At 34.6% G+C, this 9,665-nt stretch overlaps 4 non-coding genes across 4 annotated transcripts; all 4 read left to right on the top strand.

The window, feature by feature from the left end:
• The first annotated feature begins 1,295 nt into the window (after nucleotides 1-1,295).
• Nucleotides 1,296-1,366, top strand: TRNAG-GCC (transfer RNA glycine (anticodon GCC)). Its single transcript has one exon. It is a non-coding gene; the product is annotated as a tRNA-Gly (tRNA).
• A 2,484-nt stretch (nucleotides 1,367-3,850) lies between these two features.
• On the top strand, nucleotides 3,851-3,922 carry TRNAT-GGU (transfer RNA threonine (anticodon GGU)). Its single transcript has one exon. It is a non-coding gene; the product is annotated as a tRNA-Thr (tRNA).
• Nucleotides 3,923-4,429: 507 nt separating this feature from the next.
• Nucleotides 4,430-4,511, top strand: TRNAY-GUA (transfer RNA tyrosine (anticodon GUA)). The gene has a single exon. It is a non-coding gene; the product is annotated as a tRNA-Tyr (tRNA).
• A 358-nt stretch (nucleotides 4,512-4,869) lies between these two features.
• On the top strand, nucleotides 4,870-4,943 carry TRNAD-GUC (transfer RNA aspartic acid (anticodon GUC)). Its single transcript has one exon. It is a non-coding gene; the product is annotated as a tRNA-Asp (tRNA).
• Nucleotides 4,944-9,665: the final 4,722 nt, after the last annotated feature.

Below are 9,665 nucleotides of genomic sequence, written 5' to 3'. Positions count from 1 at the left end.
ACGCTCCTTTAGGCTCTTTAAATTCCGTGGGTGGCGTAGCTACCGAGATCAATGCAGTTAATTATGTCTCTCCTAGAAGTTGGTTATCAACTTCTCATTTTGTTCTAGGATTCTTCTTTTTTGTGGGCCATTTATGGCATGCAGGAAGAGCCCGAGCTGCTGCAGCAGGTTTTGAAAAGGGAATCGATCGTGATTTGGAACCTGTTCTTTACATGAACCCTCTTAACTAAGATTTTCTTATTTATACCTGTTCTACTTTTTTTCTGTTCTGGCTCGGTTATTCCATCTAGCCGAGCCATTCATTCCTTTTTATGAAAGAAAGATAAGGGACAGAAAAAAAAAATAAATAAAAATGAAAGAAACAAACGTATTCAATAAGCAAAAGGAGAGAGAGGGATTCGAACCCTCGATAGTTCCTAGAACTATACCGGTTTTCAAGACCGGAGCTATCAACCACTCAGCCATCTCTCCACAGCCTAATCCTTATTTTACTCCTACAAATAGAACATAGCCATATAAAAAATAAAAAGATTTATTAGCCTCTAGAAAGATATCAGATACAAGTTCCTTTTCGATATATCTCTGTATACTGTATACACGGATACAGGATCCGCTATACCCGCTTGTGAAATAAAGAGTAAATAATCTCTTCTCACCCCCATATCCAAATAAAAAAGCGGTTTAAGTAATAAATTTGAATTAAAGAGAAGAATCAATGGATTCATGATTAAACCCCTCCTACTTCTTGTATTTTTTTACAATTTTGGTTTAAGTGAGGGATCAAATATGTAGTCAACTTTATTTGATGGTAGCTTGGAGGATTAGAAATATGACTATTGCTTTCCAATTAGCTGTTTTTGCATTAATTGCGACTTCCTCAGTCTTAGTAATTAGTGTACCCCTTGTATTTGCTTCTCCTGATGGTTGGTCAAATAATAAAAATGTTGTATTTTCCGGTACATCATTATGGATTGGACTAGTCTTTCTCGTAGCTATTCTGAATTCTCTCATTTCTTAAATGAAATTTGGTTAATATTTATTAACCCCATAAAAAAGAAATAATAAAGGCCATTTCTTCTAAAAAATTAGAATAGTGAGACGTATTAAAACGCAATTTGCGTTCCGAATTGCTAGCTCTTCTCTTTCAGTATTATGAAATTCCATTCCCATTAGAATATTCATTGACAGATAATAAAAAAAGGAAAACTCTAATATAATAGAAAATGAAATGAAACGGTCGACCCAGACATAGAAGGTCGACCCAGGCGGATATACGCTATAAAATATATACCGTAGCGAGCGTAGTTCAATGGTAAAATATCTCCTTGCCAAGGAGAAGATACGGGTTCGATTCCCGCCGCTCGCCCGCTTAATTTATCAAAGTACTATGATAAAAAGTTTAGTCTAGTTAACTGTTTAACTACTTATATTAAATTAAGTATTAATTAGGTGTTAGTCTAGTGCCGTATCCCTTACTATCTTACCCTTCCTTTGCATCCCACTCAAAAAAAGAGGGCGCTCCAGAGGCAGAAATAGAACTCGCCAACAGAGCTCCAAAAATTGGGTATTAACTGAGACAAACAACGGGCAAACTTTTTTTAAAGGGAAGGGAGAGGTAGACTGTCCCTTTCGTTTCATTTTTATTTTCTGCAGGGTAGGGAGAGGCCTTGCGCCTTCTTTTTTTGAAGGCAAGTGACTTCGCAAACTGCTCAATTTTGCCCTCTAGGGCCGGGAACTAATGAATAAAAAAGGGTTGGATACGCCCCTCTACCATACATATCTAGAGAAATAGAATAGTCCTTTTATACAGACTGCTAAGTGCGGAGACGGGAATCGAACCCGTGACCTCAAGGTTATGAGCCTCGTGAGCTACCAAACTGCTCTACTCCGCTCTGGAGTACCAGAAACTGGTGGACAAAAAAGGCTTGAATACAAGCCTCTAACATGTCTAGACAAATAGAATACTCCTTTTATACAGAATGGAGCGGGTAGCGGGAATCGAACCCGCATCGTTAGCTTGGAAGGCTAGGGGTTATAGTCGACGTTGGTTGATTATTTTTAACGTCTCTAATTCAAAACCGAACATGAAATTTTGATTTCATTCGGCTCCTTTATGGATATTCTCACCACTTAACATCTATGTCAGCTTTTCTATTTGAATGGAACCAAAGCTCTCCGCTTTCTAGATGATCCTTATAGAGTAGGAGATAGAAATTCTATCTAAATTCATCTAATCTACTTACTTCGTTCCCTAATTTCATTCAAGAGATCCTGAGGAAAAGAATTGGGTTTCCACCGAGCTGAAACAATATGCGGATGGTTCTAGTAAACCAAAACTATCGTTTTTTAGCTATTTGGCTTCCTTATTCCTTATTTTAAGAAGATTTAGTTACGATTGGAAATCAACTTTTTTGTATCTTCATCCATAGATCCTTTACTCATATTTTCAAAATTGGAATACTTAATCCAATGCAAAATTATGCTTCGCGACTCTGTACTCATAATCCTATTTTTATTTTGGATGCAATTTAAATTAGTCTTTGGATACAAATCGCCAGAATGTATATTCTTCCTCAATATGCTATTGAGAGGAAAAGGATTTAATCCTTTATAAGAACTAAAGTTTTCATCGGAATATAAAAATAAAAAACTTAAGGATGCCTTAAGTATATCATTTCAAATTCAGTTATTAATAGAACGAATCACACTTTTACCACTAAACTATACCCGCTACATTGTAGATTATGGTATAAATGGTACCCTTTGTCAAGGATAGCCATTTGACAAGAAGGCTAATTCCCCCTTATTGAATCAGATGGAGAAGGTTCATGACACTGAGCCGTTGGTACTTCTACTTCGATCGCTCGCCTTTACTTTAGGATTTAGATAGCCCCTCTGGTCTGTAAAAAAAATCTTTTCTTACCATGCTAATAGCGCCTGAACCAAATGTATTTATTTTGATTAGGATCCTATTCTACGGTTACGACTACAATAATAATTATTTACTTTGCAAGGACGTAAGTGTGTCAGACTGCTAAATTGTTTTATTATTCCTACAATATAAACTAGGGGATATAGGGGGTAACACTGTCCCTATAAATTCCTTTTTTCCTTTTCTTTTTTGTCCAGAATTGAACAAAAAAGAAATTATGGAAGATGTTTTCTTCCCCCATTAAGTCCGAGCCATAGAGTAAGAGTGAGATGAGTTTTCCAAATTCATCATAGACTTTCCCTATGGCTTGATAGAAGTAAGCAGCAAAGAGTCGTAACTTAAAGAAAAAAACGGACAGGGCCGACAGATTTACCTGATGTAAAGAAGATCCTAAAAGTCTCTGATTAGTCGACTCTCTCCATTTAACACTTTCCTCTCTCTCCTTTTTTCCACTGACTCAATTCTAGTTTATTAGATTCTTGTTTAAAAGAATGCAAAAAGTTCAATAGAACTAAGAACACATAAAAAATAGCATAGAGGATCAAGGCCATTACCAAAAGTTCCTCCCAAGGATCCTATATCCTATTGGGTATCTGTTCCCCGCCTTTTCCCGCTAGGATCGGAAATCTTATATTTTCCATATCCATATACCGTTGAATCCTTGGGGTTCCAGAATCCGCCTATTTTACTAGTCTTCGGAAACGGAAAACCCTGAACCAAGAAGAGTTGGATATGTTATGTAGGGTATGTTTTTTTTTATTAATTTTATTTTGAGCTCTCAAGATATCGATATATACATATACAATCTCTACATAATGTCTCTCTCTCTATCTCTATATATTATATATATAATATGTACATTATGCAGTAGACCCATAATGGGAAATCCAAGTGGCTAATTTTTGAATTAAATAAAAAGCCCTTTTAACTCAGTGGTAGAGTAATGCCATGGTAAGGCATAAGTCATCGGTTCAAATCCGATAAAGGGCTTTTTAAATTAGTGGTAGAGTAATCTCGTGCTAAGACGTAAGTCGTTGGTTCGAATCTGATAGAGTACTTTTCTACTAAATTGATTCACTTTTTTTCTTTGTTTTTGAAACTTTCTCTATATTTTTAGAGAATTTTATGACTTAGTGCGGGATGGATGCATTTTTGGTATGAACACTAAATGAAGCACGGAGAATTAATCTATAACGATCAACTAAAAAAAATCCTAGATGAAAACATAACAGAAAAGTTGGAAAAACTCTTTGCTTTGGATCTATTTATACTTTTCGAGTATATTGACAATTCCAAAAAACTGCTCATACTATGATTATAGTATAATCACGAGCGGTTGTATATGGCCCTATCGTCTAGTGATGCCCCTATCGTCTAGTGGTTCAGGACATCTCTCTTTCAAGGAGGCAGCGGGGATTCGACTTCCCCTGGGGGTAGGGAGTATTATGAAAGGAGGTTAATCATAGATTAGCAAAAACCCTAGAATAAATTCTTCCTGGGTCGATGCCCGAGTGGTTAATGGGGACGGACTGTAAATTCGTTGACAATGTCTACGCTGGTTCAAATCCAGCTCGGCCCAAACCAAAAATCTAGGGCTTCGTGAGTATGAACTAAATCCTTTTGTTTTTCTTCCATAAAATAAAATGTCTGATCTATAGAAATAAAAGATAAAGAAAAAAGGGAAATTTTTTTTTCTAATCCATATCTCTCTCATTCCTTTCTTACAAACAAAAGAGTTTTTCTTATTGAAGGCTGGATTATTATCCATTTTTAGTGATAAAAAATCACGACATACTAGTTATGTCACTCTCACTATACCCACGTATAATATAATATGTGGGTATGTAGTATATGATTCGTCTATTTCTTAGAGTACGAAAGACGAATCGAATCTTCTTATGGTTCTATTTAAGAATGGGTATGCCATACACCCCGCGGGGATTGTAGTTCAATTGGTCAGAGCACCGCCCTGTCAAGGCGGAAGCTGCGGGTTCGAGCCCCGTCAGTCCCGAACTAGGGTTCAATGAATGGAGAAATTGATATTTCCTTTTTCCATGAAAAAAAGGGGCAGGGAGCAAGATCAAATACCCACAGGGCACCCTTACTTCACTTTTTTATTTTGCATCTCTCATTAAAGAGGGAGGGAGGGCATATAGGAATTTTTTTTTCACTACTCCCAATCGATAAAGAAAGACACACATACGATATGTGGATTAGTAGAATTTAGGATATTATATTACTCTATCTTTCTTTATGATGATACCATCCTCATCTTAATTTCCTATTCCACTCTTATGGAATAGAGTACCGGTATTTTACCGGAATCCATACATAAATCGTATTCCCTTTTTATTTCAGACCTCTTTTCCCCATCTCACTTCTACTGCTTATTTGGATGTCTATGTGACCCATAGAAAGTGAAAGTTGGTCATATAATACATACATAATTGTATGTATAACTATAAGAAAAAGGAAGGGAAATTGTATAAGATTAAGAAAGTATAAGATTAAGAAAGCTCGTGGGTTAGAGATATAGAAAAGAAAAAGTAGAAAAGGATTAAAAAAGAGGGAATTCCTAATCCAATCAAAAAACCCATTTTGGTCTTAGTGTGGATAGAGGATCTTCCTATGTTATACTATATAACTCTCATCCGTGAAATATAACTCTCATCCATGAATTGATTTGATAGATCCGATATTCATAATATTGAATTGATTCAGTATTATCAGAATGCAAGCCCTACCCTTGAATTTACAAGATACCCCTTTTTCCTCTCCATGGGATTACATCCCGAGTTATTGTGAAAATAAAAAATAAAGAGGTTATGGAAGTCAATATTCTCGCATTTATTGCTACTGCACTGTTCATTCTAGTTCCTACTTCTTTTTTACTTATTATTTATGTAAAAACAGTCAGCCAAAATAATTAATTGGAATTCCAATTAATCATTGAAGAAATTAAAAAGGGATTAAATAAAAAAAATCCAAGTCTTAAATGAAAGGATCTGGTTGGAATCTTAAAGTGTGGTAGAAAGAACTACATATAGTTTTTTCTACGACACTTTAGATTCTTTCTATTATATTATCTTTGAATCTACATAGAATAGATTAGTAGATTGAAATAGTTAAGTAGTCTAATTCAATTTCTTTTTTCATTGCATCCACTTAATTTCAATCAGGTCAAAATAAAAAAATCTAAGACAATTCTTGACCAAAGAATCCATGGAAGGAAAGAAAAATAATATGAAGAATAGACTATAGTAAAAAGTAAAAGGAAATGGAAAATGTGTGATATGCCGTGAATAGTTCCGTGGAAGAAAGTCTAATTTTCTTATGTATAGAACTTTTTTTAACCATTCGTCATTTCTAGTAGAAATTCTGAATTGGTATAATGGCTCTTTCTTACATTACAACTTACAATACAAGAGTTTCTTACAGGAGTGAAACAAAACTAAAGAAAAAGATTAAAGAATAACGTTTGACAAAATGATTAATGCAAAATGATCCATTAAAGAAAAGAATTGATACAACAATTTGATTACTTAATCAATTAGTAGTATCCCTAGAGTCCACTCCTTCCCCATACTACTAGTGAAAGAGAAAATGTAAAGACTACCATTAAAGCAGCCCAAGCGAGACTTACTATATCCATCTAAATTATGTCTCCTATTTCTATGAAGGGATTATTCTACTATTGATCAATAATCATAGTGGAATCAAGGGTACAGAGTCAAAAAGGGATTCCGCCCTAAGGCCATGGATCAATCAGTTCAAGGAATTTACTCCTAACAAATTCTTATAGGAATTCTGGTAGAATTAGAGAGCATTAAAAATACGAGATACTATAGCCCTTTTTTCCTTAAAAAAGAAAGAGTACGGGAATGATGTCCTGAATAGAAGAAGCGGGAATAGGAAGATTTTTTATTCCTTTTGTTACTCTTTTTTTTTTTTTTAAGCAAAGGACGCCCGAATATACCATAAAATTATCGATAGATAAATATTTATTGGATACCTACCTTACCTAATGTTTATTTTTGACCTAAACCCTGCAGCCTTGCTTTGTATCATTCTATGAAAGAATGAAGAGATTTTATCCATAATACAACTCCTAAATTGATTTTTGATCGACCTATTTAATCTGATTCTCGTTAGAATTAAGTAGTCCTTACTTTAGTGTATGTAGGTAACATAAGATGTACGATAAAAAAATGTATAATAATTAGTAAGTCTTGATATTCTTTCGTGGAGTCCCTTCTTGAATCTTAGATTGAAAAAAAAAAAGAATGCCCCTTAGGGACCTTTCTTTGGATACCAAGATTTCTGACATCTTATCCTCGTATTTTAAAATTATCAAATCGAATCTCAATTAAGAACCAATTCAAATTCATATAATAAAAGAATAAGGAAACACTACCTCACCCCTATTGATAACCATTTTGGCCACTACCGTCAAAACAAACCCTAACCCTAGTTTGAGGATAGAACTATGGTATGGTTTCTCTAAACCCAGTATCGGCAGGCCCAGTTACTCTCTTGCCCGAACTTATGCGAAGTAAAAATTTATCGAATTCGATCAGCACTATAAAAAAAACCTAAGTATTTTATTGATCAGGCGGCACCCAGATTTGAACTGGGGATAAAGGATTTGCAGTCCCCTGCCTTACCGCTTGGCCATGCCGCCAAAAAATCCGATCAAAAATCTAGAAAACAGCAAGTATTCATCCACGTTTTCTTACGAAAAGCCCCTTTTATTTTGAATATAATTCTACTTACTTTTTTCCAATCTTTTTCAAAAAATCTATTCCTGCTTTTTTTGATCCAGTTTCTATTATTCTCCTCGATAGATTCTATCTTAAAACATACATTGTTAACACAATAAAACTTCCCATTTCTTTCTATTGAGATGAAAAAGAAGAAAAAGTGGATTTCTATTCACAGGCTGCAAAATTCAGAATAAATTGGAACCGTTAACTAGAATTCTCTTTTTTTTATTGCAGTAGTGAACTACTCTTAAATCGGTATTATCTCCCCCCCCTTCAATGGCATAATAAAATATTATGGCTTTATGCTTAATCCGTGTATAGGTAAACTTTAGGTCCGAACAGCATTATTATCCAAAGATCCCCTTTATGTACATATCTCTATGGGGAATCATGCTTTAATTTTTCAAAGTATTAAATTAAATATCTTGAATAAAAAAAGGAAATTTGCTCTGATATAGAGTATAACCTGACTATCTTGGCGTACCCAAGTGAAATTACGATAAAAGAAAAGCATGGATATGGGGAGAGGTGGATAACTAGATTGGCATGTACTTAAAAAAGGGACTTACTTTATTTTAGAATTCCACAATGAAATACTGAATTTTCTAGCAATTATACTACTCCGATCCGAAATAAAAAAGAACCCTCAAATTATTTTGAGAAATTAAAGTAAGCACGCTATTCTAAATCGAAGTAAAGTCAAACTTTCTAGTATATTATATTACGGCTTTATTACATTCATAGAAAGGAGATAAAATGAGAAATCTTTGCCATCCAATCTGATTAGAATATCATAACATAAAGTATAAGTGGCAGAATTTTTTTTGTAGGAATGTTTTATCAATTCATTTTCATTTCATTTGTACCCCTGGCAAACTCGAACTTTCGTCCAAATGGTCTCTATTCATATGTATGAAATACATATATGAAATACGTATGTGGAGTTCCCTAGAATTTCATGTGATTCAGTAAACAGAATATAGATTCCATGATTGCTAGATCGATCCATAGGGATTGATGAAGAGTGAGCTGATAATGGAATTTTTCTTTGATAAACAGGAAACTTAAGATTAAGATGCTCCGGAATGGAAACGAGGGAATGTCCACAATACCCGGATTTAGTCAGATCCAATTCGAGGGATTTTGTAGGTTCATTAATCAAGCCTTGGCAGAAGAACTTGACAAGTTTCCAACAATTAAAGATCCAGATCACGAAATTGCATTTCAATTATTTGCGAAAGGATATCAACTGCTAGAACCCTCGATAAAAGAAAGAGATGCTGTGTATGAATCACTCACCTATTCTTCCGAATTATATGTATCTGCGAGATTAATTTTTGGTTTCGATGTGCAAAAGCAAACCATTTCTATCGGAAACATTCCTATAATGAATTCCTTAGGAACCTTTATTATAAATGGAATATACCGAATTGTGATCAATCAAATATTGCTAAGTCCTGGTATTTACTACCGCTCGGAATTAGATCATAAGGGAATTTCTATCTACACTGGCACTATAATATCAGATTGGGGGGGGAGATCGGAATTAGCAATTGATAAAAAAGAAAGGATATGGGCTCGCTGTGAGTAGAAAACAAAAGATATCTATTCTAGTTCTATCATCAGCTATGGGTTCGAATCTAAGAGAAATTCTGGATAATGTTTCCTACCCTGAAATTTTCTTGTCTTTCCCGAATGCTAAAGAGAAGAAGAGGATTGAGTCAAAAGAAAAAGCTATTTTGGAGTTTTATCAACAATTTGCTTGTGTAGGTGGGGACCTGGTATTTTCGGAGTCCTTATGCGAGGAATTACAAAAGAAATTTTTTCAACAAAAATGTGAATTAGGAAGGATTGGTCGACGAAATATGAATCGGAGACTTAATCTTGATATTCCTCAGAACAATACATTCTTGTTACCACGAGATGTATTGGCCGCTACGGATCATTTGATTGGAATGAAATTTGGAACG

The sequence above is a fragment of the Triticum urartu genome, unplaced genomic scaffold, assembly GCF_056163025.1.
Source record: "Triticum urartu cultivar PI428250 unplaced genomic scaffold, HENAU_Tu73 scaffold2, whole genome shotgun sequence".
Classification (NCBI taxonomy): Eukaryota; Viridiplantae; Streptophyta; class Magnoliopsida; order Poales; family Poaceae; genus Triticum; species Triticum urartu.
This window is presented reverse-complemented; position numbering and strand designations above follow the sequence as displayed.